Source organism: Pseudophryne corroboree, unplaced genomic scaffold (assembly GCF_028390025.1).
Source record: "Pseudophryne corroboree isolate aPseCor3 unplaced genomic scaffold, aPseCor3.hap2 scaffold_861, whole genome shotgun sequence".
In the NCBI taxonomy this organism is placed as follows: domain Eukaryota; kingdom Metazoa; phylum Chordata; class Amphibia; order Anura; family Myobatrachidae; genus Pseudophryne; species Pseudophryne corroboree.
Genome location: NW_026970440.1, coordinates 180,327 through 207,859, shown reverse-complemented (window position 1 = coordinate 207,859; position 27,533 = coordinate 180,327). Strand labels below are relative to the sequence as shown.

Below are 27,533 nucleotides of genomic sequence, written 5' to 3'. Positions count from 1 at the left end.
TGCCTCAGTTGGATCTCCTTCACTTGACAGGGGGCTGCTCGAGCAGCGACCCTCCCCAGCTCTAGCCCAACTCCTACTTAGTTGCTTCTCCCAGGGCAAGGCTCACCCATTGCACTCTGGGTGTGCTGTCCCTGCGATTTCCCCAAATGTGGGACACTTGACTGCATAATTTGTGTTTCACCTGGTCGGCTCTCGTATAATTCAGATCTCTTTGTCTCAGGTCTCTCTCCAGCCTAGTTAACTGTCTGATCCACTTCTCTTTTCTTGAGCCGCTCCCTTCTATGCCCTTGTGCACTATCCTGACTTCTCCCGTCTGCTTACTTTGTGCCTTCCAACGCACAATGCAAACTACAGGTAGTGCTGCAGGTCCCATACCCTTTTACTTGCCTTACAGAGCAGCTCTGGAGCTGTTACAGTGCCCAGCTGCTGCAAGAAATCAGCTTAAATGCTTCAGGGGCTGGGGCATAGCCAACATGAGCCCCACACCGAAGGAGGGTGGAGGTGTTTAATGCAAACTAGGGGTCAGCCAAGCGCCGCAAAAGGCCGCCATGCCCTGCACGCCCCTTTTCTCTTTTGATATGCAGACAAGGGTTGAAGTCAACTTTGACCCACTGATTGGATGACATCACCATATGCAAATCCATCTGCGGCAGGCCTTCCCCCAGAAATGCTTGCACTAGTTGTTGCATTTGGTTTGTTGTTTGGGGGTGCTTCAGTATTAGGCAGCCTTCTGCCCTCCCATGTTCATCTGAAAATATGTGTTCTCCCTGCAGTTGTTGTCCCCAGATGAGAGTTCCCTTGTGCTGCCTCAGTTGAATCTCCTTTACTTGACAGAGATGTGCCTGAGCAGCGGCCCTCCCCAGCCCTATCCCAAATCATACTTATTTTGCATAGGAGATACCATGGTCATGAAGATTGTTCTCCCAGGGTTAGGTTCATTCATTGCATTCTGGGTATGCTGACCCCTGTGATTTCCCCAAATGTGGGAAACTCGACTGCATTATTTGTGGTAGTGGGGGACTGTGTTTGTGCTTTCCTCTGGTCAGCTCTGGTAAAAGTCAGATTTCTTTGTCTTAGATCTTCCTCTAGCCTTGTTCTTCTATCGAGAGTTTCCTTGTGCTGCCTCAGTTGGATCTACTTCACTTGACAGGGGGGTGCCCGAGCAGCGACCCTCCCCAGCTCTAGCCCAACTCCACTTACCTGCCAGGTGAGATACTATGATCATGAAGTTGCTTCTCCCAGGACAAGGATCACCCATTGCACTCTGGGTGTGCTGCTCCTGCGATTTTCCCAAATGTGGGAAACTTGACTGCATAATTTGTGTTTCCCCTGGTCAGCTCTCATATAATTCAGATCTCTTTGTCTCAGGTCTCTCTCCAGCCTAGTTTGCTGTCTGTTTCCACTTCTTTTTTCTTGAGCCCCTCCCTTCTATACCCTTGTGCACTATCCTGACTTCTCCTCCCGTCTGCTTACTTTGTGCCTTCCAACGCACAATGCAAACTACAGGTAGTGCTGCAGGGCCCACACCCTATTACTTGCCTTACAGAGCAGCTCTGGAGCTGTTACAGTGCCCAGCTGCTGCAAGAAATCAGCTTGAATGCTTCAGGGGCTGGGGCATAGCCATCATGAGCCCCACACCGAAGGAGGGTGGAGGTGTTTAATGCGAACTAGGGGTCATCCAAGCACCGCAAAAGGCCGCCATGCCCTGCATGCCAATTTTCTCTTTTCATATGCAGACGAGGGTTGAAGCCAACTTTGACCCACTGCTTGGATGACATCACCATATGCAAATCCATCTGCTGCAGGCCTTCCCCCAGGAATGCTTGCACTAGTTGTTGCATTTGGTTTGTTGTTTGGGGTTGCTTCAGTATTAGGCAGCCTTCTGCCCTCCCATGTTCATCTGAAAATATGTGTACCTCCTGCAGTTGTTGTCCCCAGATGAGAGTTCCCTTGTGCTGCCTCAGTTGAATCTCCTTTACTTGACAGAGAAGTGCCTGAGCAGCGGTCCTCCCCAGCCCTATCCCAAATCATACTTATTTTGCATAGGAGATACCATGGTCATGAAGATTGTTCTCCCAGGGTGAGGTTCATTCATTGCATTCTGGGTATGCTGACCCCTGTTATTTGCCCAAATGTGGTAAACTTGACAGCATTATTTGTGGTAGTGGGGGACTGTGTTTGTGCTTTCCTCTGGTCAGCTCTGGTAAAAGTCAGATTTCTTTGTCTCAGATCTTCCTCTAGCCTTGTTCTTCTTTCGAGAGTTCCCTTGTGCTGCCTCAGTTGGATCTCCTTCACTTGACAGGGGGGTGCCCGAGCAGCGACCCTCCCCAGCTCTAGCCCAACTCCTTCTTACCTGCTAGGTAAGATACTATGATCATGAAGGTGCTTCTCCCAGGGCAAGGCTCACCAATTGCACTCTGGGTGTGCTGCTCCTGCGATTTCCCCAAATGTGGGAAACTTGACTGCATAATTTGTGTTTCCCCTGGTTGGCTCTCGTATAATTCAGATCTCTTTGTCTCATGTCTCTCTCCAGCCTAGTTTGCTGTCTGTTTACACTTCTCTTTTCTTGAGCCACTCCCTTCTATGCCCTTGCGCACTATCTTGACTTCTCCCGTCTGCTTACTTTGTGCCTTCCAACGCACAATGCGAACTACAGGTAGTGCTGCAGGGCCCACACCCTTTTAGTTGCCTTACAGAGCAGCTCTGGAGCTATTACAGTGCCCAGCTGCTGCAAGTAATCAGCTTGAATGCTTCAGGGGCTGGGGCATAGCCAACATGAGCCCCACACCGAAGTAGGGTGGAGGTGTTTAATGCGAACTAGGGGTCATCCAAGCGCCGCAAAAGGCCGCCATGCCCTGCACGCCCCTTTTCTCTTTTCATATGCAGACGAGGGTTGAAGCCAACTTTGACCCACTGCTTGGATGACATCACCATATGCAAATCCATCTGCTGCAGGCCTTCTCCCAGGAATGCTTGTACTAGTTGTTGCATTTGGTTTGTTGTTTGGGGGTGCTTCAGTATTAGGCAGCCTTCTGCCCTCCCATGTTCATCTGAAAATATGTGTTCTCCCTGCAGTTGTTGTCCCCAGATGAGAGTTCCCTTGTGCTGCCTCAGTTGAATCTCCTTTACTTGACAAGGGAGGCATTTTGGATTTTTTCTTTGGGTACCCTTACACCTGATGGTCTGAATGAGAGCATCGAACAGAACAACATTGGCAGTCTCTGAAGATTTTATCTATTGATTTACCTAATATATTATTTATTGAATATCCATTTATTGTATGTTTAATAAATAAACAAAATTATTAGAAGTAGCTATTTTGGAAACAGCTTTCCTCTTAGGATGAAACTGTATAACCCTGTTGTGTGTATTTCTTTAAAGTTCCTTAGTAAAATCCACTAGTAATGATGAACATCAGATTTCTTCCTCCATCCTCTTTTTACACTTTCTCTTGGTTCTATATATATATTTTTTTTTCTATTTTTATTATTTTCCCCTCCTTCTCCCAAAAGGCCCCCCTCCCTCCCCCCCCTCCCTGTTTTAAATTTTAAAATCTTTAAATATTTAAATCTTCGAATCCTTAAATTGTCTGTTTAATATTTATTTTTTCTTCAATTCTTTTTGTTGTTTAAACAGCAATGTAATTATTCCAGGGGTTAAAATAATGAAATATAGAAATAATATTAACAAAAATTAAAGGTAAAAATGAATTGATAGAATGATCCCATTAAAAGTAAATAAATAATATTGATGTTAAGCTGAGCGGGTTGGATTCGAACATGGGACTAGCTGCATAGAATGCAGGTGATGTTTCCCCTGCGCCACAAGAACTGCTTTAGTAGTGGCCTGGATTTATGTTACCCTAAAAGGTTTTATATAAGTAAATGGGGATCCTTAGTGCTGAGTCTCTAAATTATGTATATGTGATTATAGATATGAGGTATTGATTGAAAGATTATAGGTTAATCTGTATATAGATTATATATTTTCTGTTATTTTTTAAACCACCTTGTTGCTTATTTTATTATTATTTTTAATCACCATGTTGCTTATTTTTATATTATGAAATGCCTTTATATGTGCAAATGCAATTAGAAAGTTGTTCCATATGTGAGTCATTACATGTATGCATCCAATTAGTACATGTATGTATCCAATCAACTAATTAGTAATACTATTGGTCCGGTGCATTTTAAAAAGAGCCTGCTAGGCTGCTGATGTATCCTCTGACGAAACCGCTCTTGGATAACAGCGGAGAAACGCGTAAGGAAGGTGATTACCGGACACTCTGATTGCTGAGATATAAGCCCGTTCATGAACGAGCTACATCACGGCGGACGTCTGATGTAAAGACAGCGGTGAAGGGGAAAAAGCAATTTGAGACCGAGCAAAAGGAGGTCTCTACCCACGGCAGGAAGAAATATCCCGACAGCGAGTGCCAATAAGATCCAGCCACGGTTAACGGGGGTCGTAGCATACCGCTGTGTTTCACCAACCATCACAGCGCTCTCCCCCTGTTTTCTTTCATTACTCACGTGAGTTACATATGAACTTTAACTGCAGTAAATAAGAGGCGTTGGTTACAACTGTTGCTGTTCATCCACAAGAAGGAATTTAATGTATCAATTACAATTGGAAAGTAACGATTAAATTACAACAGCTGTATCCAGGAGGATTTTTTGGACACTTTAATAAACATTCCGTTGTCATCAAGGGCAATATGAAATAGATCCTGATTACATTTAGATATGGATAGTGGTGCCTATATATGTTGACTCCATTGTATTTTATTGAATGTGGGTTTCTTCTGTCTATATATATTTTTTAAAAATAAAGAGCTTGTATATTTTATTTTTTGCGCTCCCTTGATAACAAGTGTGATTATCTTTAAAATTTGGTTTATTATTAGTAGAACAGTACTACCTATGGGAGCACCATTTTATAATATATGGTGAAAATTAATAGATGTATAAAGATTAAATAAGCAACAAATTGGTGAAATAGATAAGTTTTGATAGGAGCACTGGGTTCTATATATATATTGACATTTGGTTATATATATGTATAGACTTTATAAATTCTTGACAGAGATGTGCCTGAGCAGCGGCCCTCCCCAGCCCTATCCCAAATCATACTTATTTTGCATAGGAGATACCATGGTCATGAAGATTGTTCTCCCAGGGTGAGGTTCATTCATTGCATTCTGGGTTTGCTGACCCCTGTGATTTCCACAAATGTGGGAAACTCGACTGCATTATTTGTGGTAGTGGGGGACTGTGTTTGTTCTTTCCTCTGGTCAGCTCTGGTAAAAGTCAGATTTATTTGTCTTAGATCTTCCTCTAGCCTTGTTCTTCTATCGAGAGTTTCCTTGTGCTGCCTCAGTTGGATCTACTTCACTTGACAGGGGGGTGCCCGAGCAGCGACCCTCCCCAGCTCTAGCCCAACTCCACTTACCTGCCAGGTGAGATACTATGATCATGAAGTTGCTTCTCCCAGGACAAGGATCACCCATTGCACTCTGGGTGTGCTGCTCCTGCGATTTTCCCAAATGTGGGAAACTTGACTGCATAATTTGTGTTTCCCCTGGTCAGCTCTCATATAATTCAGATCTCTTTGTCTCAGGTCTCTCTCCAGCCTAGTTTGCTGTCTGTTTCCACTTCTTTTTTCTTGAGCCCCTCCCTTCTATACCCTAGTGCACTATCCTGACTTCTCCTCCCGTCTGCTTACTTAGTGCCTTACAATGCACAATGCAAACTACAGGTAGTGCTGCAGGGCCCACACCCTTTTACTTGCCTTACAGAGCAGCTCTGGAGCTGTTACAGTACCCAGCTGCTGCAAGAAATCAGCTTGAATGCTTCAGGGGCTGGGGCATAGCCAACATGAGCCCCACACCGAAGGAGGGTGGAGGTGTTTAATGCGAACTAGGGGTCATCCAAGCGCCGCAAAAGGCCGCCATGCCCTGCACGCCCCTCTTCTCTATTCATATGCAGATGAGGGTTGAAGCCAACTTTGACCCACTGCTTGGATGACATCACCATATGCAAATCCATCTGCTGCAGGCCTTCCCCCAGGAATGCTTGCACTAGTTGTTGCATTTAGTTTGTTGTTTGGGGGTGCTTCAGTATTAGGCAGCCTCTGCCCTCCCATGTTCATCTGAAAATATGTGTTCTCCCTGCAGTTGTTGTCCCCAGATGAGAGTTCCCTTGTGCTGCCTCAGTTGAATCTCCTTTACTTGACAGAGATGTGCCTGAGCAGCGGCCCTCCCGAGCTCTATCCCAAATCATACTTATTTTGCATAGGAGATACCATGGTCATGAAGATTGTTTTCCCAGGGTGAGGTTCATTCATTGCATTCTGGGTATGCTGACCCCTGTGATTTCCCCAAATGTGGGAAACTGGACTGCATTATTTGTGGTAGTGAGGGACTGTGTTTGTGCTTTCCTCTGGTCAGCTCTGGTAAAAGTCAGATTTCTTTGTCTCAGATCTTCCTCTAGCCTTGTTCTTCTTTCAAGAGTTCCCTTGTGCTGCCTCAGTTTGATTTCCTTCACTTGACAGGGGGGTGCCCGAGCAGCGACCCTCCCCAGCTCTAGCCCAGCTCATACTTACCTGCCAGGTGAGATACTATGATCATGAAGGTGCTTCTCCCAGGGCAAGGCTCACCCATTGCACTCTGGGTGTGCTACTCCTGCGGTTTCCCCAAATGTTGGACACTTGACTGCATAATTTGTGTTTCACCTGGTCGGCTCTCGTATAATTCAGATCTCTTTGTCTCAGGTCACTCTCCAGCCTAATTTGCAGTCTGTTTCCACTTCTCTTTTCTTGAGTTGCTCCCTTCTATGCCCTTGCGCACTATCCTGACTTCTCCCGTCTGCTTACTTTGTGCCTTCCAACGCACAATGCAAACTACAGGTAGTGCTGCAGGGCCCACACCCTTTTACTTGCCTTACAGAGCAGCTCTGGAGCTGTTACAGTGCCCAGCTGCTGCAAGAAATCAGCTTGAATGCTTCAGGGGCTGGGGCATAGCCATCATGAGCCCCACACCGAAGGAGGGTGGAGGTGTTTAATGCGAACTAGGGGTCATCCAAGCACCGCAAAAGGCCGCCATGCCCTGCATGCCAATTTTCTCTTTTCATATGCAGACGAGGGTTGAAGCCAACTTTGACCCACTGCTTGGATGACATCACCATATGCAAATCCATCTGCTGCAGGCCTTCCCCCAGGAATGCTTGCACTAGTTGTTGCATTTGGTTTGTTGTTTGGGGGTGCTTCAGTATTAGGCAGCCTTCTGCCCTCCCATGTTCATCTGAAAATATGTGTACCTCCTGCAGTTGTTGTCCCCAGATGAGAGTTCCCTTGTGCTGCCTCAGTTGAATCTCCTTTACTTGACAGAGATGTGCCTGAGCAGCGGCCCTCCCCAGCCCTATCCCAAATCATACTTATTTTGCATAGGAGATACCATGGTCATGAAGATTGTTCTCCCAGGGTGAGGTTCATTCATTGCATTCTGGGTATGCTGACCCCTGTTATTTCCCCAAATGTTGTAAACTTGACAGCATTATTTGTGGTAGTGGGGGACTGTGTTTGTGCTTTCCTCTGGTCAGCTCTGGTAAAAGTCAGATTTCTTTGTCTCAGATCTTCCTCTAGCCTTGTTCTTCTTTCGAGAGTTCCCTTGTGCTGCCTCAGTTGGATCTCCTTCACTTGACAGGGGGGTGCCCGAGCAGCGACCCTCCCCAGCTCTAGCCCAACTCCTTCTTACCTGCTAGGTAAGATACTATGATCATGAATGTGCTTCTCCCAGGGCAAGGCTCACCAATTGCACTCTGGGTGTGCTGCTCCTGCGATTCCCCCAAATGTGGGAAACTTGACTGCATAATTTGTGTTTCCCCTGGTCGGCTCTCGTATAATTCAGATCTCTTTGTCTCATGTCTCTCTCCAGCCTAGTTTGCTGTCTGTTTACACTTCTTTTTTCTTGAGCCGCTCCCTTCTATGCCCTTGCGCACTATCCTGACTTCTCTCGTCTGCTTAATTTGTGCCTTCCAGCGCACAATGCGAACTACAGGTAGTGCTGCAGGGCCCAAGCCCTTTTACTTGCCTTACAGAGCAGCTCTGGAGCTGTTACAGTGCCTAGCTGCTGCAAGAAATCAGCTTGAATTCTTCAGGGGCTGGGGCATAGCCAACATGAGCCCCACACCGAAGGAGGGTGGAGGTGTTTAATGCGAACTAGGGGTCATCCAATTGCCGCAAAAGGCCGCCATGCCCTGCACGCCCAGGGGTACAAGCTGGAATTCGAGATGTCTCCCCCCAGCCGTTTCCTAAAATATGCCTTGCTGACAACTCCCTCAGGCAGGGAGGCTGTGCTAGAGGCAATTAATAAGCGGTATTCCCAGCAGGTAATACTCAAGGTGCCCCTACTTCAATAAGGACGGGGTTACTATTCCACACGGGTTGGGGTACCGAAACCGCATGGTTCGGTGTGACCCATTTTATATTTAAAATCCTTGAACAAAAAAATTCAAGTTCAAGATGGAATCGCTCAGGGCGGTTATTCCAAGCCTGGACGAGGGGGATTACATGGTATCCTGGGACATCAAGGATGCTTACCTGCATGTCCCCATTTACCATCCTCGCCAGGAGTACCTCAGATTTGTGGTACAGGATTACCATTACCAAGTCCAGACACTGCCGTTTGGACTGTACATTGCACCGAGGGTGTTTTATTAAGGTAATGGCCGAAATGTTGATACTCCTTCAAAAAAAAGGGAGTTGTAATTATCCCGTACTTGGACAATCTCGTTATAAGGGCGAGGTCCAAGGAGCAGTTGGTAGTCGGGGTAGCACTATTTTGGAAAGTGCTACAACAGCATGGTTGGATTCTAAACAGTCCAAAGTCACAGCTGGTTCCTATGACACGTCTACTGTTCCTGGGGATGGTTCTGGACATAAACCAGAAATAGTGTTTCTCCCGGAGGAGAAAGCCAAGGAGTTGTCATCTCTAGTCAGAGACCTCCTGAAGCCAAAATAGGTAGCGGTGCATCATTGCACGCGAGTCCTGGGAAAAATGGTAGCTTCCTACGAAGCAATCCCATTAGGCAGGTTCCATACAAGAACTTTTCAGAGGGACCTGTTGGACAAGTGGTCCGGATCGCATCTTCCGATGCATAGGCTGATAACCCTGTCTCCAAGGACCAGGGTATCTCTACTGTGGTGGCTGCAGAGTGCCCATCTTCAAGAGGGCCGCAGGTTCGGCATACAGGACTAGGTCCTAGTGACCATGGATTCCAGCCTTTGAGGCTGGGAGGCAGTCACACAGGGAAGAAATTTCCAGGGACTTTGGTCAAGTCAGGTTATTTCCCTACACATAAATATTCTGGACCTGAGGGCCATTTACAATGCCCTGAGGCCGGCAAGTCCTCTGCTTCAAAACCAGCCGGTACTGATCCAATCAGACAACATCACGGCAGTCGCCCATGTAAACCAACAGGGCGGCACAAGAAGCAGGATGGCGATGGCAGAAGCCACAAGGATTCTCCGATAGGCGGAAAATCATGTGTTAGCACTGTCAGCAGTGTTCATTCCCGGAGTGGACAACTGGGAAGCAGATCTTCTCAACAGACACGACCTCCACCCGGGAGAATGGGGACTTCCTCCAGAAGTCTTCCAATAGGATTGTACACCATTGGGAAAGGCCACAGGTGGACATGATGGCGTCCCGCCTCAACAAAAAGCTATAAAAGATATTGCACCGGGTCAAGGGACCCTCAGGCGATAGCTATGGACGCTCTGGTAACACCGTGGGTGTACCAGTCGGTTTATGTGTTCTCCCCTCTGCCTCTCATACCAAAGGTACTGAGAATAATAAGAAGGCGAGGAGTAAGAACGATACTCGTGGATGGCCAAGAAGAGCTTGGTACCCAGAACTTCAAGAATTTATATCGGAGGACCCATGGCCTCTGCCACTCAGACAGGACCTGCGGCAGCAGGGGCCCTGTCTGTTCCAAGACTTACCGCGGCTGCGTTTGTCGGCATGGCGGTTGAACGCCGGATCCTGAAGGAAAAGGGCATTCCGGAGGAAGTCATTCCTACGCTTACTAAAGCCAGGAAAGAGGTTACAGCAACTCATTATCACCGCATATGGCGAAAATATGTTGCATGGTGTGAGGCCGAAAGGGCCCCAACAGAGGAATTTCAACTAGGTCGATTTCTGCATTTCCTGCAAGCAGGAGTGACTATGGGCCTTAAATTGGGTTCCATTAAGGTACAGATCTCGGCTCTGTCGATTTTCTTTCAAAAAGAACTAGCTTCAGTACCTGAAGTTCAGACATTTATAAAAGGAGTGCTGCAGAGTCAGCCCCCGTTTGTGCCTCCTGTGGCACCTTGGGATCTCAACGTGGTGTTGAGTTTCTTAAAATCACATTGGTTTAAACCACTAAAAACCGTGGATCTGAAATATCTCACGTGGAAGGTGGTTATGTTATTGGCCTTGGCTTCTGCCAGGCGAGTATCAAAGTTGGCGGCTTTGTCTTGTAAAAGCCCTTATTTGATTTTCCATATGGATAGGGCAGAATTGAGGACTCGTCCCCAGTTTCTCCCAAAGGTGGTGTCAGCGTTTCACCTGAACCAGCCTATTGTGGTGCCTAGGCTACTAGGGACTTGGAGGACTCCAAGTTGCTAGACGTTGTCAGGGCACTGAAAATATATGTTTCCAGAATGGCTAGAGTCAGAAAATCTGACTCGCTGTTTATCCTATATGCACCTAACAAGCTGGGTGCTCCTGCTTCTAAGCAGACTATTGCTCGTTGGATTTGTAGTACAATTCAGCTTGCACATACTGTGGCAGGCCTGCCACAGCCAAAATCTGTCAATGCCCATTCCACAAGGAAGGTGGGCTCATCTTGGGCGGCTGCCCGAGGGGTCTCGGCTTTACAACTTTGCCAAGCAGCTACTTGGTCAGGGGCAAACACGTTTGCAAAATTCTACAAATTTGATACCCTGGCTGAGGAGGACCTGGAGTTCTCTCATTCAGTGCTGCAGAGTCATCCGCACTCTCCCGCCCGTTTGGGAGCTTTGGTATAATCCCCATGGTCCTTACGGAGTTCCCAGCATCCACTAGGACGTTAGAGAAAATAAGAATTTACTCACCGGTAATTCTATTTCTCGTAGTCCGTAGTGGATGCTGGGCGCCCATCCCAAGTGCGGTTTATCTGCAATACTTGTACATAGTTATTGTTAACTAAATCGGGTTATTGTTGAGCCATCTGTTGAGAGGCTCTATTGTTTCATACTGTTAACTGTGTTTCATATCACGAGTTGTACGGTGTGATTGGTGTGGCTGGTATGAGTCTTACCCGGGATTCAAAATCCTTCCTTATTGTGTACGCTCGTCCGGGCACAGTACCTAACTGAGGCTTGGAGGAGGGTCATAGTGGGAGGAGCCAGTGCACACCAGGTAGTCTAAGATCTTTCTAGAGTGCCCAGCCTCCTTCGGAGCCCGCTATTCCCCATGGTCCTTACGGAGTTCCCAGCATCCACTACGGACTACGAGAAATAGAATTACCGGTGAGTAAATTCTTATTATAGTAGTGTATACACTAGAGGTCTTTCCGAACCCCCTAATCCTAACATTGTAATTTGCTTTAGGGCGCACCTCCAATTAGTCTAGTGTTTCGTATTTTCACATTAAATACTTTCTTGCATTGGTTGGTTAAAGATTAGATCGTATATTTTTCTAGATATAGCTGTGCATAGTCTACAAGGCTACATGCTTCTCCCCTAACTAGAGATGTGCAGCGGGCATTTTTCGTGTTTCATGTTTTGGTTTTGGTTTCGGATCCACAGTTGTGTTTTGGATACGGACGCGTTTTGGCAAAACCACCCTTTTGGGTTTTGGATTCGGGTGATTTTTTTTTAAAACCTCAAACAGCTAAAATCATAGAATTTCGGGGTAATTTTGATCCTATAGTATTAAGCTCAATAACCATAATTTCTACTCCTTTCCAGTCTATTCTGAACACCTCACACCTCTCAATATTATTTTTAGTCCTAAAATTTGCACCAAGGTCCCTGGATGACTAAGCTAAGCGACCCAAGTGGGCAGCACAAACACCTGGCCCATCTAGGAGTGGCACTGCAGTGTCAGACAGGATGGCACTTAAAAAAATAGCCCCAAACAGCACATGATGCAAAGATAAATAAAAAAAGAGGCGCAAGATGAAATTGTAGTGTGTCTCTCCTGCTCAGTGTCAGTTCTCAGTAGTATCCTCATCAGTGCTCAGTATCACTGCTCATTGTCTTGTGCTGCATTGTGGTGCTCAGTATACTAGAGTACATTACTAATAGTCCAGTGCTGCATCTTGCTGCTCAGTGTCAGTTCTAGTATCCTCATCAGTGCTCAGTATCACTGCTCATTGTTTTGTGCTGCATTGTGGTGCTCAGTATACTACAGAACATTACTAATAGTCCAGTGCTGCATCTGGCTGCTCAGTGTCAGTTCTAGTAATCTCATCAGTGCTCCGTATCACTGCTCATTGTCTTGTGGTGCTCAGTATACTACAGTACATTACTAATACTCCAGTGTCTTGTGCCGCATATGGCTGCTGTAGGGTGCTGTGGTAGTGTCCTGTCACTGTGCATATGTCATCATTCCAGTCACAGTGACATACCCTCCAACTGTACCTTTTTAATAGGTACAGTACCTTTTTTTCATGGTCTGTACCTATTTTTGGCTCTCCAAACTTCCATTGAAAGTATAGGAAAAGGGGCGTGACCACGCCCCCTTTACCCATGACCACGCCCCTTTTTCTAATTTGTACCAATTTTTGTGTGTAAAATGTTGGAGGGTATGCAGTGATATCTGGTATCTATCTAGTGGTATCTAATTCCAGACATTACCACCGTCTAATTCCAGATATATTACTGGCATATAATTCCACACATTAAAAAATGGAGAACAAAAAGGTGGAGGGTAAAATAGGGAAAGATCAAGATCCACTTCCACCTAGTGCTGAAGCTGCTGCCACTAGTCAAGGCAGAGACAATTCAATGCCATCAACATTATGTAATGATTATACGATACATTATATATCATATCATTGTATGGTTGTAAAATACAACTTAAAAACTTTAATGAATAAATACATAAAGTAGCTTTTATGTAACCTTTTTAAACCTATTAGCATAGACCGAATCTCATCGTGTGTATAGGCCTTTAGTTCAACAACAGCATGGGACCAGTTAGTGTGTTTTGACCACTGCACAGCACCTGGTGTTATATAGTAAGCACCACTATGGCATAGTATACAGCATTATGGGCCTGATATGAGTGTGACCAGCGGTGATGTGGAATGCAGTAGGAGGTGCTGTTTAGTAAGCACCACTTCTATATTCACCATGCAGTATATTGTGTGAATATAGAAGTGTTGGCTGTGTTATATATTAGAGTAATTATTGCAGCTCCCAGCTAAAATTGCAACAATGTAATTTAGTGACAAGCTGCAGAGATTAACCCTTTCTGTGGCTGCTGCACAACCTCTATTCATATCGCTGAATTCAATTAGGGAGATGTTCTCACCCCGCGAGCAAGCGCAGGTATATGCCACACTTATGGTAACATTGGATTTACAGATATTTTCTTGCAGGGGTGTTTCTAAACAATTTGGCTTCAAATGCGTGCCCCCCGCCACCATTGGCATTAAAAATTGTGCCCCTCCCCCATATATATATATATATATATATATATAAAAAAACTATATTTGCGTGAGCGCTCCGGACGGGATGGGGGGGGCGTGACCTCGCAAAAATGGGTATGGTCTCCATAAAATGGGCGTAGCCTTGCAGGCAAAGACTACCTTACACCCCAGTTCTTGACCCTGCACCAACTGACCTCGGCCACCACAGGGAAAAAAGTACAGTAATTTCCACCATGTTAAGCCCCACACATTAATGCCCTTTGGAACATATTATGTCACTCACCACAATATCTGTGATACACTATGCCCTACAGTAAAGCTTCTAATTACTTTTACAAAAACTGCTCAATGCCAAGAGTTTCACGTGCTGGGTGTCATGCTCATTGCCAGGGGTTTCACTCTCTGGGTGTCATGCTCATTGCCAGGGGGAACGCAGTAGGAGGTGTTATATAGTAAGCACCACTATGGCATAGTATATAGCATTATATATATTGTGAGCACTGGTGATGTTGAGTGCAGTAGAGCTGCTGCTGGGTAATTACAATTGACTACAACCACCAATATATTCTGCTGCACTATATATATGCAAAGCTAATTCTGCTGGGTAATTACAACTGACTACAACCACCAATATATTCTGCTGCACTATATATTTGCAAAGCTAATTCTGCTGGGTAATTACAATTGACTACAACCACCAATATATTCTGCTGCACTATATCTATATATGCAAAGCTAATTCTGCTGAGTAATTACAATTGACTACAACCACCAATATATTCTGCTGCACTATATCTATATATGCGAAGCTAATTCTGCTGGGTAATGCAAATTGAAACATTATTGCATAGTATGTGATTTTGAAGTACTTTTTTAAAGTTTTGAATGATATAGACCCAGTTTAATCTTTGTGGAATGCCTGGTTGTTGTTTTTAAGGTAATTTATTGCCTGGCATTTGAGGGGGTGGGGTGTCGTTACAGATTTCAATTATTGGTTTCACTTGTAATAGTCTTCTACTTAAGTCCAATGGTGTAGGCTGTGCAAAGCCATTTGGCTGTGCATTTATTGATCTAAGCGTGCATTTTTATCAAAGCGTGATAAAATTGACACATAACAGCAGTGTTCAATCAGCGTTCAATCGAAGTGAAAAAGAAGGAAAACAGAAGCACACCAATCTAACAAAACAAAGAAAACTGAAGAACTAATAACAAATGTGAGTCACTTACTCCTCAGATCACTCACCTCCTGATTGTTGCATCTGATTACATAGCACAGAACTACCTTACTTGGACATTTCATAAACCATCCATTTCACCTACAAATGCCTGTATCTGTATTATTGTAATTTTGTTTTTTAAGCACAGCTGCACCAATGCAATTTTACCTGCAAACACTTAAAACATCTAACATAATTACCATTGCTTCTTAAACCTCTCACAATCCTTTCATTTCTTACACTCCAAATACTTTTCTGCACCCACTTTATCTACGCTTTTGACTCATTTCATACTAAATCTACACCCCTTGAGCCTACACTGCTTTTCTCACCTGCATTTCTGCAATTCTTCTGCTCGGATTGCCTTACAGTCTCCTCTCCTACTTCCACTTTCCCTCAACCTATTTACCTACTTAACACTATGTCAAGGTTTTCTTATACTCCCCACATCACTCAGTGTCTACCTAATAATGTATCTTTAGCCTTCCCCCCTAGTCTCCTCCACCTCCTCCTCTCTCCCCTCCTCTGTCTCCCCTCCATCCCTCTGTTTCCTTCCCCCACCTTTCCTGTTACCCCACTTTCATTCACCTCAGCCCCATGGTCCTGCTACCCCACAACTCAGCCCTGCTCCCTCTCTCCCTTCCCTGTCACCTCCCCACACCCCCATCCACATCACACTGACCTCCCTCCCTGCCCACCTCCTGCAGTTTCCCCTCCTAGCTCCGGCACCCGTACCATCACTACTCTCTCATCATCCCTGCCCTCAAACTTAATCCCACCTCATCGCTACAGCAACCCTGAAAATCTAATTCACATCTCTCCCACAAACTCATACCCCCTATCCTGTGCCCTCTGGAATGCCAGATCTGTTTATAACAAACTGGTCCCTACTCATGACCTTTTCATTTCCCACTCCCTACACCTACTAGCCATTACTGAAACTTGGATTACGCCCTCTGACACTACTTCTGCTGCTGCTCTCTCTGCTGGGGGCCTTACATTCACACACACACCCCGACCTGGGGGTCGCCATGGGGGTGGTGTTGGGGTCCTTTTACCTTCTAGTTACTCCTACCAACTCATACCACCAGAACCATCCCTTATATTCTCTACATTTGAGGTCCACGCCATATGCCTCTTCCAACCAGTCCATCTTAGAGTAGCTGTCATTTACCGCCCCCCTGGCACTGCTTCCAAATTAATCGACAACTTTGCTTCCTGGCTTCCTCACTTCCTCTCTTCTGACATTCCCACCATTATCCTAGGCGATTTCAACATCCCTATTGACATCCCCACACAATCCCCTGCCTCTAAACTCCTTAACCTCACCTCTTCACTTGGTCTCTCCCAGTGGACCTCCTCACCCTCCCATGTGAATGGGAGCTCACTGGATCTGGTCTTCACTCACCGCTGTGATATTTCTGATTTTTCCAACTCCCCATTTCCCCTCTCTGACCACCACCTGCTCTCCTTCAACCTATCTCTCTCGACTTCCCCATCTCTACCTCCTAAGGCTACCATCACTAAGCGTAACATTGAAGCTATTGACACCACATTCCTTTCCTCCCTGTTTGACTCACTTCTCTCTCCTATTCTCTCTCTCTCATGCCGTGAACAAGCCACTTCCACATACAATGCTTCCCTTACTTCTGCTCTTGACTCTGTTGCTCCACCAACCACTAGTCACCCTCACAAATTAACACCTCAACCCTGGCACACCAAATGCACCAGATATCTGCAAAAATGCTCACGTACGGCTGAGCGACACTGGAGGAAATCACGCTCTAAGGCAGACTTCCTCCATTTCAAACTTATGCTCTTATCCTTCAGTGCTGCCCTTTCTCTTGCTAAACAGTCATACTTCAAGAACCTCATCTCCTCCCAGTCTTCCAACCCCCGGCGCCTCTTTGCCACTCTCAACTCACTCCTCTGCCCACCTCCACCTCGTCTCCCTTCCTCACTCTCTGCTCTTGACTTTGCCACTTACTTCACATCCAAAATTGACTCCATACGTCAGGACATCACATCACACCAGACTATCAGTAACCAGCCTTCTCTCGTGGATGGCCAAGAAGAGCTTGGTACCCAGAACTTCAAGAATTTATATCGGAGGACCCATGGCCTCTGCCACTCAGACAGGACCTGCGGCAGCAGGGGCCCTGTCTGTTCCAAGACTTACCGCGGCTGCGTTTGTCGGCATGGCGGTTGAACGCCGGATCCTGAAGGAAAAGGGCATTCCGGAGGAAGTCATTCCTACGCTTACTAAAGCCAGGAAAGAGGTTACAGCAACTCATTATCACCGCATATGGCGAAAATATGTTGCATGGTGTGAGGCCGAAAGGGCCCCAACAGAGGAATTTCAACTAGGTCGATTTCTGCATTTCCTGCAAGCAGGAGTGACTATGGGCCTTAAATTGGGTTCCATTAAGGTACAGATCTCGGCTCTGTCGATTTTCTTTCAAAAAGAACTAGCTTCAGTACCTGAAGTTCAGACATTTATAAAAGGAGTGCTGCAGAGTCAGCCCCCGTTTGTGCCTCCTGTGGCACCTTGGGATCTCAACGTGGTGTTGAGTTTCTTAAAATCACATTGGTTTGAACCACTAAAAACCGTGGATCTGAAATATCTCACGTGGAAGGTGGTTATGTTATTGGCCTTGGCTTCTGCCAGGCGAGTATCAAAGTTGGCGGCTTTGTCTTGTAATAGCCCTTATTTGATTTTCCATATGGATAGGGCAGAATTGAGGACTCGTCCCCAGTTTCTCCCAAAGGTGGTGTCAGCGTTTCACCTGAACCAGCCTATTGTGGTGCCTAGGCTACTAGGGACTTGGAGGACTCCAAGTTGCTAGACGTTGTCAGGGCACTGAAAATATATGTTTCCAGAATGGCTAGAGTCAGAAAATCTGACTCGCTGTTTATCCTATATGCACCTAACAAGCTGGGTGCTCCTGCTTCTAAGCAGACTATTGCTCGTTGGATTTGTAGTACAATTCAGCTTGCACATACTGTGGCAGGCCTGCCACAGCCAAAATCTGTCAATGCCCATTCCACAAGGAAGGTGGGCTCATCTTGGGCGGCTGCCCGAGGGGTCTCGGCTTTACAACTTTGCCGAGCAGCTACTTGGTCAGGGGCAAACACGTTTGCAAAATTCTACAAATTTGATACCCTGGCTGAGGAGGACCTGGAGTTCTCTCATTCAGTGCTGCAGAGTCATCCGCACTCTCCCGCCCGTTTGGGAGCTTTGGTATAATCCCCATGGTCCTTACGGAGTTCCCAGCATCCACTAGGACGTTAGAGAAAATAAGAATTTACTCACCGGTAATTCTATTTCTCGTAGTCCGTAGTGGATGCTGGGCGCCCATCCCAAGTGCGGTTTATCTGCAATACTTGTACATAGTTATTGTTAACTAAATCGGGTTATTGTTGAGCCATCTGTTGAGAGGCTCTATTGTTTCATACTGTTAACTGTGTTTCATATCACGAGTTGTACGGTGTGATTGGTGTGGCTGGTATGAGTCTTACCCGGGATTCAAAATCCTTCCTTATTGTGTACGCTCGTCCGGGCACAGTACCTAACTGAGGCTTGGAGGAGGGTCATAGTGGGAGGAGCCAGTGCACACCAGGTAGTCTAAGATCTTTCTAGAGTGCCCAGCCTCCTTCGGAGCCCGCTATTCCCCATGGTCCTTACGGAGTTCCCAGCATCCACTACGGACTACGAGAAATAGAATTACCGGTGAGTAAATTCTTATTATAGTAGTGTATACACTAGAGATGAGCGCCTGAAATTTTTCGGGTTTTGTGTTTTGGTTTTGGGTTCGAACGCGTTTTGGCAAAACCTCACCGAATTTTTTTTGTCGGATTCGGGTGTGTTTTGGATTCGGGTGTTTTTTTCAAAAAACACTAAAAAACAGCTTAAATCATAGAATTTGGGGGTCATTTTGATCCCAAAGTATTATTAACCTCAAAAACCATAATTTACACTCATTTTCAGTCTATTCTGAATACCTCACAATATTATTTTTAGTCCTAAAATTTGCACCGAGGTCGCTGTGTGAGTAAGATAAGCGACCCTAGTGGCCGACACAAACACCGGGCCCATCTAGGAGTGGCACTGCAGTGTCACGCAGGATGTCCCTTCCAAAAAACCCTCCCCAAACAGCACATGACGCAAAGAAAAAAAGAGGCGCAATGAGGTAGCTGTGTGAGTAAGATTAGCGACCCTAGTGGCCGACACAAACACCGGGCCCATCTAGGAGTGGCACTGCAGTGTCACGCAGGATGTCCCTTCCAAAAAACCCTCCCCAAACAGCACATGACGCAAAGAAAAAAAGAGGCGCAATGAGGTAGCTGTGTGAGTAAGATTAGCGACCCTAGTGGCCGACACAAACACCGGGCCCATCTAGGAGTGGCACTGCAGTGTCACGCAGGATGTCCCTTCCAAAAAACCCTCCCCAAACAGCACATGACGCAAAGAAAAAAAGAGGCGCAATGAGGTAGCTGTGTGAGTAAGATTAGCGACCCTAGTGGCCGACACAAACACCGGGCCCATCTAGGAGTGGCACTGCAGTGTCACGCAGGATGTCCCTTCCAAAAAACCCTCCCCAAACAGCACATGACGCAAAGAAAAAAAGAGGCGCAATGAGGTAGCTGACTGTGTGAGTAAGATTAGCGACCCTAGTGGCCGACACAAACACCGGGCCCATCTAGGAGTGGCACTGCAGTGTCACGCAGGATGTCCCTTCCAAAAAAACCCTCCCCAATCAGCACATGATGCAAAGAAAAAGAAAAGAAAAAAGAGGTGCAAGATGGAATTGTCCTTGGGCCCTCCCACCCACCCTTATGTTGTATAAACAAAACAGGACATGCACACTTTAACCAACCCATCATTTCAGTGACAGGGTCTGCCACACGACTGTGACTGATATGACGGGTTGGTTTGGACCCCCCCCAAAAAAGAAGCAATTAATCTCTCCTTGCACAAACTGGCTCTACAGAGGCAAGATGTCCACCTCATCTTCACCCTCCGATATATCACCGTGTACATCCCCCTCCTCACAGATTATCAATTCGTCCCCACTGGAATCCACCATCTCAGCTCCCTGTGTACTTTGTGGAGGCAATTGCTGCTGGTCAATGTCTCCGCGGAGGAATTGATTATAATTCATTTTAATGAACATCATCTTCTCCACATTTTCTGGATGTAACCTCGTACGCCGATTGCTGACAAGGTGAGCGGCGGCACTAAACACTCTTTCGGAGTACACACTTGTGGGAGGGCAACTTAGGTAGAATAAAGCCAGTTTGTGCAAGGGCCTCCAAATTGCCTCTTTTTCCTGCCAGTATAAGTACGGACTGTGTGACGTGCCTACTTGGATGCGGTCACTCATATAATCCTCCACCATTCTATCAATGTTGAGAGAATCATATGCAGTGACAGTAGACGACATGTCCGTAATCGTTGTCAGGTCCTTCAGTCCGGACCAGATGTCAGCATCAGCAGTCACTCCAGACTGCCCTGCATCACCGCCAGCGGGTGGGCTCGGAATTCTGAGCCTTTTCCTCGCACCCCCAGTTGCGGGAGAATGTGAAGGAGGAGATGTTGACAGGTCGCGTTCCGCTTGACTTGACAATTTTGTCACCAGCAGGTCTTTCAACCCCAGCAGACCTGTGTCTGCCGGAAAGAGAGATCCAAGGTAGGCTTTAAATCTAGGATCGAGCACGGTGGCCAAAATGTAGTGCTCTGATTTCAACAGATTGACCACCCGTGAATCCTTGTTAAGCGAATTAAGGGCTGCATCCACAAGTCCCACATGCCTAGCGGAATCGCTCCCTTTTAGCTCCTTCTTCAATGCCTCCAGCTTCTTCTGCAAAAGCCTGATGAGGGGAATGACCTGACTCAGGCTGGCAGTGTCTGAACTGACTTCACGTGTGGCAAGTTCAAAGGGCATCAGAACCTTGCACAACGTTGAAATCATTCTCCACTGCACTTGAGACAGGTGCATTCCATCTCCTATATCGTGCTCAATTGTATAGGCTTGAATGGCCTTTTGCTGCTCCTCCAACCTCTGAAGCATATAGAGGGTTGAATTCCACCTCGTTACCACTTCTTGCTTCAGATGATGGCAGGGCAGGTTCAGTAGTTTTTGGTGGTGCTCCAGTCTTCTGTACGTGGTGCCTGTACGCCGAAAGTGTCCCGCAATTTTTCTGGCCACCGACAGCATCTCTTGCACGCCCCTGTCGTTTTTTTAAAAATTCTGCACCACCAAATTCAAGGTATGTGCAAAACATGGGACGTGCTGGAATTTGCCCATATTTAATGCACACACAATATTGCTGGCGTTGTCCGATGCCACAAATCCACAGGAGAGTCCAATTGGGGTAAGCCATTCCGCGATGATCTTCCTCAGTTGCCGTAAGAGGTTTTCAGCTGTGTGCGTATTCTGGAAAGCGGTGATACAAAGCGTAGCCTGCCTAGGAAAGAGTTGGCGTTTGCGAGATGCTGCTACTGGTGCCGCCGCTGCTGTTCTTGCGGCGGGAGTCCAAACATCTACCCAGTGGGCTGTCACAGTCATATAGTCCTGACCCTGCCCTGCTCCACTTGTCCACATGTCCGTGGTTAAGTGGACATTGGGTACAACTGCATTTTTTAGGAGACTGGTGAGTCTTTTTCTGACGTCCGTGTACATTCTCGGTATCGCCTGCCTAGAGAAGTGGAACCTAGATGGTATTTGGTAACGGGGGCACACTGCCTCAATAAATTGTCTAGTTCCCTGTGAACTAACGGCGGATACCGGACGCACGTCTAACACCAACATAGTTGTCAAGGACTCAGTTATCCGCTTTGCAGTAGGATGACTGCTGTGATATTTCATCTTCCTCGCAAAGGACTGTTGAACAGTCAATTGCTTACTGGAAGTAGTACAAGTGGGCTTACGACTTCCCCTCTGGGATGACCATCGACTCCCAGCGGCAACAACAGCAGCGCCAGCAGCAGTAGGCGTTACACGCAAGGATGCATCGGAGGAATCCCAGGCAGGAGAGGACTCGTCAGACTTGCCAGTGACATGGCCTGCAGGACTATTGGCATTCCTGGGGAAGGAGGAAATTGACACTGAGGGAGTTGGTGGGGTGGTTTGCGTGAGCTTGGTTACAAGAGGAAGGGATTTACTGGTCAGTGGACTGCTTCCGCTGTCACCCAAAGTTTTTGAACTTGTCACTGACTTATTATGAATGCGCTGCAGGTGACGTATAAGGGAGGATGTTCCGAGGTGGTTAACGTCCTTACCCCTACTTATTACAGCTTGACAAAGGGAACACACGGCTTGACACCTGTTGTCCGCATTTCTGGTGAAATACCTCCACACCGAAGAGCTGATTTTTTTGGTATTTTCACCTGGCATGTCAACGGCCATATTCCTCCCACGGACAACAGGTGTCTCCCCGGGTGCCTGACTTAAACAAACCACCTCACCATCAGAATCCTCCTGGTCAATTTCCTCCCCAGCGCCAGCAACACCCATATCCTCCTCATCCAGGTGTACTTCAACACTGACATCTTCAATCTGACTATCAGGAACTGGACTGCGGGTGCTCCTTCCAGCACTTGCAGGGGGCGTGCAAATGGTGGAAGGCGCATGCTCTTCACGTCCAGTGTTGGGAAGGTCAGGCATCGCAACCGACACAATTGGACTCTCCTTGTGGATTTGGGATTTCGAAGAATGCACAGTTCTTTGCTGTGCTGCTTTTGCCAGCTTGAGTCTTTTCATTTTTCTAGCGAGAGGCTGAGTGCTTCCATCCTCATGTGAAGCTGAACCACTAGCCATGAACATAGGCCAGGGCCTCAGCCGTTCCTTGCCACTCCGAGTGGTAAATGGCATATTGGCAAGTTTACGCTTCTCCTCCGACAATTTTATTTTAGGTTTTGGAGTCCTTTTTTTACTGATATTTGGTGTTTTGGTTTTGACATGCTCTGTACTATGCCATTGGGCATCGGCCTTGGCAGACGACGTTGCTGGCATTTCATCGTCTCGGCCATGACTAGTGGCAGCAGCTTCAGCACGAGGTGGAAGTGGATCTTGATCTTTCCCTAATTTTGGAACCTCAACATTTTTGTTCTCCATATTTTAATAGGCACAACTAAAAGGCACCTCAGGTAAACAATGGAGATGGATGGATTGGATACTAGTATACAATTATGGACGGGCTGCCGAGTGCCGACACAGAGGTAGCCACAGCCGTGAACTACCGCACTGTACTGTGTCTGCTGCTAATATATAGACTGGTTGATAAAGAGATAGTATACTCGTAACTAGTATGTATGTATAAAGAAAGAAAAAAAACCACGGTTAGGTGGTATATACAATTATGGACGGGCTGCCGAGTGCCGACACAGAGGTAGCCACAGCCGTGAACTACCGCACTGTACTGTGTCTGCTGCTAATATATAGACTGGTTGATAAAGAGATAGTATACTCGTAACTAGTATGTATGTATAAAGAAAGAAAAAAAAACCACGGTTAGGTGGTATATACAATTATGGACGGGCTGCCGAGTGCCGACACAGAGGTAGCCACAGCCGTGAACTACCGCACTGTACTGTGTCTGCTGCTAATATATAGACTGGTTGATAAAGAGATAGTATACTCGTAACTAGTATGTATGTATAAAGAAAGAAAAAAAAACCACGGTTAGGTGGTATATACAATTATGGACGGGCTGCCGAGTGCCGACACAGAGGTAGCCACAGCCGTGAACTACCGCACTGTACTGTGTCTGCTGCTAATATATAGACTGGTTGATAAAGAGATAGTATACTCGTAACTAGTATGTATGTATAAAGAAAGAAAAAAAAACCACGGTTAGGTGGTATATACAATTATGGACGGGCTGCCGAGTGCCGACACAGAGGTAGCCACAGCCGTGAACTACCGCACTGTACTGTGTCTGCTGCTAATATATAGACTGGTTGATAAAGAGATAGTATACTCGTAACTAGTATGTATGTATAAAGAAAGAAAAAAAAACCACGGTTAGGTGGTTTATACAATTATGGACGGGCTGCCGAGTGCCGACACAGAGGTAGCCACAGCCGTGAACTACCGCACTGTACTGTGTCTGCTGCTAATATATAGACTGGTTGATAAAGAGATAGTATACTCGTAACTAGTATGTATGTATAAAGAAAGAAAAAAAAACCACGGTTAGGTGGTATATACAATTATGGACGGGCTGCCGAGTGCCGACACAGAGGTAGCCACAGCCGTGAACTACCGCACTGTACTGTGTCTGCTGCTAATATATAGACTGGTTGATAAAGAGATAGTATACTCGTAACTAGTATGTATGTATAAAGAAAGAAAAAAAAACCACGGTTAGGTGGTATATACAATTATGGACGGGCTGCCGAGTGCCGACACAGAGGTAGCCACAGCCGTGAACTACCGCACTGTACTGTGTCTGCTGCTAATATATAGACTGGTTGATAAAGAGATAGTATACTCGTAACTAGTATGTATGTATAAAGAAAGAAAAAAAAACCACGGTTAGGTGGTATATACAATTATGGACGGGCTGCCGAGTGCCGACACAGAGGTAGCCACAGCCGTGTCCTTCGTTTGGGAGAAAAATGCAAAGGTACAAGACAGCTTTTCCTTGCCAATATCTCTCTTTTGCAAAGAGCTACGCATTGGAAAATTCAGGGCTATACCGTGTAGATGAAGCACTAACAGGAGGCTTTAAAATTTTCATTCTAGTGTCCTTCGTTTGGGAGAAAAATGCAAAGGTACAAGACAGCTTTTCCTTGCCAATATCTCTCTTTTGCAAAGAGCTGCGCATTGGAAAATTCAGGGCTATGCCGTGTAGATGATGGCCTAACAGGAGGCTTTAAAAAAAATGTTCTAGTGTCCTTCGTTTGGGAGAAAAATGCAAAGGTACAAGACAGCTTTTCCTTGCCAATATCTCTCTTTTGCAAAGAGCTGCGCATTGGAAAATTCAGGGCTATGCCGTGTAGATGATGGCCTAACAGGGCTGGGGAGGGCCGCTGCTCAGGCACATCTCTGTCAAGTAAAGAAGATTCAACTGAGGCAGCACAAGGGAACTCTCATCTGGGGACAACAACAGCAGGGAGAACACATATTTTCAGATGAACATGGGAGGGCAGAAGGCTGCCTAATACTGAAGCACCCCCAAACAACAAACCAAATGCAACAACTAGTGCAAGCATTCCTGGGGGAAGGCTGCAGCAGATGGATTTGCATATGGTGATGTCATCCAAGCAGTGGGTCAAAGTTGGCTTCAACCCTCGTCTGCATATGAAAAGAGAAAAGGGGCGTGCAGGGCATGGCGGCCTTTTGCGGCGATTGGATGACCCCTAGTTCGCATTAAACACATCCACCCTCCTTCGGTGTGGGGCTCATGTTGGCTATGCCCCAGCCCCTGAAGCATTCAAGCTGATTTCTTGCAGCAGCTAGGCACTGTAACAGCTCCAGAGCTGCTCTGTAAGGCAAGTAAAAGGGCGTGGGCCCTGCAGCACTACCTGTAGTTCGCATTGTGCGTTGGAAGGCACAAATTAAGCAGACGGGAGAAGTCAGGATAGTGCGCAAGGGCATAGAAGGGAGCGGCTCAAGAAAAAAGAAGTGGAAATAGACAGCAAACTAGGCTGGAGAGAGACCTGAGACAAAGAGATCTGAATTATACGAGAGCCGACCAGGGGAAACACAAATTATGCAGTCAAGTTTCCCACATTTGGGGAAATCGCAGGAGCAGCACACCCAGAGTGCAATGGGTGAGACTTGCCCTGGGAGAAGCACCTTCATGATCATAGTATCTCACCTGGCAGGTAAGTAGGATTTGGGATAGTTCTGGGGAGGGTCGCTGCTCGGGCTGTCAAGTGAAGTAGATCCAACTGAGGCAGCACAAGGAAACTCTCGATAGAAGAACAAGGCTAGAGGAAGATCTGAGACAAATAAATCTGACTTTTACCAGAGCTGACCAGAGGAAAGAACAAACACAGTCCCCCACTACCACAAATAATGCAGTCGAGTTTCCCACATTTGGGGAAATCATAGGGGTCAGCATACCCAGAATGCAATGAATGAACCTCACCCTGGGAGAACAATCTTCATGACCATGGTATCTCCTATGCAAAATAAGTATGACTTAGGATAGGGCTGGGGAGGGCCGCTGCTAAGGCACATCTCTGTCAAGTAAAGGAGATTCAACTGAGGCAGCACAAGGGAACTCTCATCTGGGGACAACAACTGCAGGGAGAACACATATTTTCAGATGAACATGGGAGGGCAGAAGGCTGCCTAATACTGAAGCACCCCCAAACAACAAACCAAATGCAACAACTAGTGCAAGCATTCCTGGGGGAAGGCCTGCAGCAGATGGATTTGCATATGGTGATGTCATCCAAGCAGTGGGTCAAAGTTGGCTTCAACCCTCGTCTGCATATGAAAAGAGAAAAGGGGCGTGCAGGGCATGGCGGCCTTTTGCGGCGCTTGGATGACCCCTAGTTCGCATTAAACACCTCCACCCTACTTCGGTGTGGGGCTATGCCCCAGCCCCTGAAGCATTCAAGCTGATTTCTTGCAGCAGCTGGGCACTGTAACAGCTCCAGAGCTGCTCTGTAAGGCAAGTAAAAGGGTGTGGGCCCTGCAGCACTACCTGTAGTTTGCATTGTGCGTTGGAAGGCACAAAGTAAGCAGACGGGAGAAGTCAGGATAGTGCGCAAGGGCATAGAAGGGAGCAACTCAAGAAAAGAGAAGTGGAAACAGACAGCAAACTAGGCTGGAGAGAGACCTGAGACAAAGAGATCTGAATTATACGAGAGCCGACCAGGGGAAACACAAATTATGCAGTCAAGTGTCCAACATTTGGGGAAACCGCAGGAGCAGCACACCCAGAGTGCAATGGGTGAGCCTTGCCCTGGGAGAAGCATCTTCATGATCATAGTATCTCACCTGGCAGGTAAGTAGGAGTTGGGCTAGAGCTGGGGAGGGTCGCTGCTCGGGCACCCCCCTGTCAAGTGAAGGAGATCCAACTGAGGCAGCACATGGAAACTCTCGAAAGAAGAACAAGGCTAGAGGAAGATCTGAGACAAATAAATCTGACTTTTACCAGAGCTGACCAGAGGAAAGCACAAACACAGTCCCCCACTACCACAAATAATGCAGTCGAGTTTCCCACATTTGGGGAAATCACAGGGGTCAGCATACCCAGAATGCAATGAATGAACCTCACCCTGGGAGAACAATCTTCATGACCATGGTATCTCCTATGCAAAATAAGTATGATTTGGGATAGGGCTGGGGAGGGCCGCTGCTCAGGCACATCTCTGTCAAGAATTTATAAAGTCTATACATATATATAACCAAATGTCAATATATATATATAGAACCCAGTGCTCCTATCAAAACTTATCTATTTCACCAATTTGTTGCTTATTTAATCTTTATACATCTATTAATTTTCACCATATATTATAAAATGCTGCTCCCATAGGTAGTACTGTTCTACCAATAATAAACCAAATTTTAAAGATAATCACACTTGTTATCAAGGGAGCGCAAAAAATAAAATATACAAGCTCCTTATTTTTAAAAAATATATATAGACAGAAGAAACCCACATT

General features: G+C 46.4%; 12 non-coding genes and 2 pseudogenes across 12 annotated transcripts; 10 read left to right on the top strand and 4 right to left on the bottom strand.

Moving 5' to 3' along the window:
• The first annotated feature begins 877 nt into the window (after positions 1-877).
• LOC135043435 (U1 spliceosomal RNA) lies at positions 878-1,041 on the top strand. Its single transcript, XR_010236304.1, has one exon. It is a non-coding gene; the product is annotated as a U1 spliceosomal RNA (small nuclear RNA).
• A 151-nt stretch (positions 1,042-1,192) lies between these two features.
• On the top strand, positions 1,193-1,334 carry LOC135043473 (U1 spliceosomal RNA; annotated as a pseudogene).
• Positions 1,335-2,029: 695 nt separating this feature from the next.
• On the top strand, positions 2,030-2,193 carry LOC135043450 (U1 spliceosomal RNA). Its single transcript, XR_010236319.1, has one exon. It is a non-coding gene; the product is annotated as a U1 spliceosomal RNA (small nuclear RNA).
• A 152-nt stretch (positions 2,194-2,345) lies between these two features.
• Positions 2,346-2,508, top strand: LOC135043476 (U1 spliceosomal RNA). The gene has a single exon (XR_010236342.1). It is a non-coding gene; the product is annotated as a U1 spliceosomal RNA (small nuclear RNA).
• Positions 2,509-5,131: 2,623 nt separating this feature from the next.
• On the top strand, positions 5,132-5,295 carry LOC135043443 (U1 spliceosomal RNA). Its single transcript, XR_010236312.1, has one exon. It is a non-coding gene; the product is annotated as a U1 spliceosomal RNA (small nuclear RNA).
• A 151-nt stretch (positions 5,296-5,446) lies between these two features.
• On the top strand, positions 5,447-5,588 carry LOC135043472 (U1 spliceosomal RNA; annotated as a pseudogene).
• A 694-nt stretch (positions 5,589-6,282) lies between these two features.
• Positions 6,283-6,446, top strand: LOC135043449 (U1 spliceosomal RNA). Its single transcript, XR_010236318.1, has one exon. It is a non-coding gene; the product is annotated as a U1 spliceosomal RNA (small nuclear RNA).
• A 152-nt stretch (positions 6,447-6,598) lies between these two features.
• On the top strand, positions 6,599-6,761 carry LOC135043467 (U1 spliceosomal RNA). The gene has a single exon (XR_010236335.1). It is a non-coding gene; the product is annotated as a U1 spliceosomal RNA (small nuclear RNA).
• Positions 6,762-7,432: 671 nt separating this feature from the next.
• Positions 7,433-7,596, top strand: LOC135043453 (U1 spliceosomal RNA). Its single transcript, XR_010236322.1, has one exon. It is a non-coding gene; the product is annotated as a U1 spliceosomal RNA (small nuclear RNA).
• A 152-nt stretch (positions 7,597-7,748) lies between these two features.
• LOC135043478 (U1 spliceosomal RNA) lies at positions 7,749-7,911 on the top strand. Its single transcript, XR_010236344.1, has one exon. It is a non-coding gene; the product is annotated as a U1 spliceosomal RNA (small nuclear RNA).
• Positions 7,912-25,581: 17,670 nt separating this feature from the next.
• On the bottom strand, positions 25,582-25,744 carry LOC135043461 (U1 spliceosomal RNA). Its single transcript, XR_010236329.1, has one exon. It is a non-coding gene; the product is annotated as a U1 spliceosomal RNA (small nuclear RNA).
• Positions 25,745-25,889: 145 nt separating this feature from the next.
• Positions 25,890-26,053, bottom strand: LOC135043438 (U1 spliceosomal RNA). The gene has a single exon (XR_010236307.1). It is a non-coding gene; the product is annotated as a U1 spliceosomal RNA (small nuclear RNA).
• A 661-nt stretch (positions 26,054-26,714) lies between these two features.
• LOC135043470 (U1 spliceosomal RNA) lies at positions 26,715-26,877 on the bottom strand. The gene has a single exon (XR_010236338.1). It is a non-coding gene; the product is annotated as a U1 spliceosomal RNA (small nuclear RNA).
• Positions 26,878-27,029: 152 nt separating this feature from the next.
• LOC135043444 (U1 spliceosomal RNA) lies at positions 27,030-27,193 on the bottom strand. Its single transcript, XR_010236313.1, has one exon. It is a non-coding gene; the product is annotated as a U1 spliceosomal RNA (small nuclear RNA).
• Between the last annotated feature and the right edge of the window lie 340 nt (positions 27,194-27,533).